The following is a 1679-nucleotide window of genomic DNA, read 5'->3' on the forward strand; positions in this document are numbered from 1 at the left end:
AGAGGGCGTTAATATATCGGGAAACCACGAAAAATAGTGTGGCGCGAAGGCGAAGGCGGTAGGGACAAAAACTTCTGCTTTTGGCAGCGGTGGGATTCGAACCCACGCCCCCGGAGAGACTGGAGCCTTAATCCAGCGCCTTAGACCGCTCGGCCACGCTACCATGACTTGCAGAACATTATCCAAAGAGCTACTTAACAACTTTAGAAGAAATTGTGGCATAATTTCACCATCATCTAATATGTATTTTATTTAATTTTGATACAAATAGTTCTTATATGCCAAGTAATTAAAATAAAATATCTGCTCAAATTTTTAAACCCAGACTTGCTCCAAATGGGTTTTAGAGCGAAAAGCAGTTTAAGAATCTGTATTCTGAGTAGGGGGTTTAACCTGGGGACCTCAGGTTAACCCACAGAACTCCGGTAAAAATCTCAGGGAGAAATGATGGATTCTGGCAGTAATCGCCCCCCTCCCGCAAACTCCAGGACTTCGAAAGGGTCTGGGCACAAATAATACGTGAATTATTGCAAAATGTTAAAACCCTGGACCCCGATCATAACTAAGCCCCTCCATAAAGATAACCATTATTATCGGCTTAGTATATGTCCTCTATCTTTTGCTGTGAATTCATATGGATATATGTATTCGTAGAAAATAGTTGTTTTTATTATGTTTTTTTACATAAACATTTTCATACTATTATGTAATTGACTGTTTTTTCACCCTACTATTTAAAAATAATCACTCCTATTATTTAAAAATGTCTGTCCATGGTGATGTATATAGATGTTTAAAATACAGAAAAAGTACAAAGAAAAAATAATCATCTGTATTCTCATCACCAATTGTTTTCCTATGTGTATACTTTTTATTTAAAGTTACACAGGGAATGATATGTTATCTTTTTAAAAATTCGTTAAAATTATTATTAGACCATTACAAATAAAAAGCCCCCTTCTCAAACATCCTCCCCTACTTATAAGTATTATCATAAATTTCATGTGTCCTTCCAATTCATTTCTTATACTTCCATGTGTATATATGTCTAATGTATTGCATGGTCTTTTATATGTGTTTCATTTACATCAACATTCCCACATTGCACCAATATCATTCTACAGCTTGTTTTACTGCTCCAACCTTGCATTTTTGAGGTCTGTTATGACACATATAGATCTAACCTATTACATGCTATGAAAATGGACATTTAAGTTGTTTATATTAAATTGTTACATGCAGGAAAAATAAAATTTAAAAAAGAATGAGAAGGTGTTATATTGAAGTTTCTGGTTAATATCCAGTTGGCATACACCCTAATATTTGGGCATTCCATATTTCTCCTTCTCTTCAGTTCTTTCTTAAGCTGTCTTATTTCTCCATTTACTTTTACCATAAGTGTTGATATGCAAAGATTTCACTGTACTAGGAGAGTTTGTTGCTTTTAAAGGAATTTTTTAAAATGCAGAAGTAGCCATCTATTGGGGATACAGGCCGTGGGGGTGGGGTTTAAGGCTAAATGAGGAATAGTCATTAAGATCAATGGAAGCATTCATTGATCTAGTCATGGTGCTCTAGTACCAGGAAGGACTGTACATTTTGGCAAATTGTGTTAGGGTGGTTGGTGATGCTGGCTGTGAAAGAATTCACAAGAGAACAAAGTGTAGAGAATAAAGTTT

The 1679-nt window shown here is 35.3% G+C and overlaps 1 non-coding gene across 1 annotated transcript; it reads right to left on the reverse strand.

The window, feature by feature from the left end:
- Positions 1-81: 81 nt before the first annotated feature.
- TRNAL-AAG (transfer RNA leucine (anticodon AAG)) lies at positions 82-163 on the reverse strand. The gene has a single exon. It is a non-coding gene; the product is annotated as a tRNA-Leu (tRNA).
- Between the last annotated feature and the right edge of the window lie 1516 nt (positions 164-1679).

This window comes from Sturnira hondurensis, unplaced genomic scaffold (genome assembly GCF_014824575.4).
Source record: "Sturnira hondurensis isolate 20B ecotype Veracruz unplaced genomic scaffold, ASM1482457v3 Scaffold0017213, whole genome shotgun sequence".
Taxonomy (NCBI): domain Eukaryota; kingdom Metazoa; phylum Chordata; class Mammalia; order Chiroptera; family Phyllostomidae; genus Sturnira; species Sturnira hondurensis.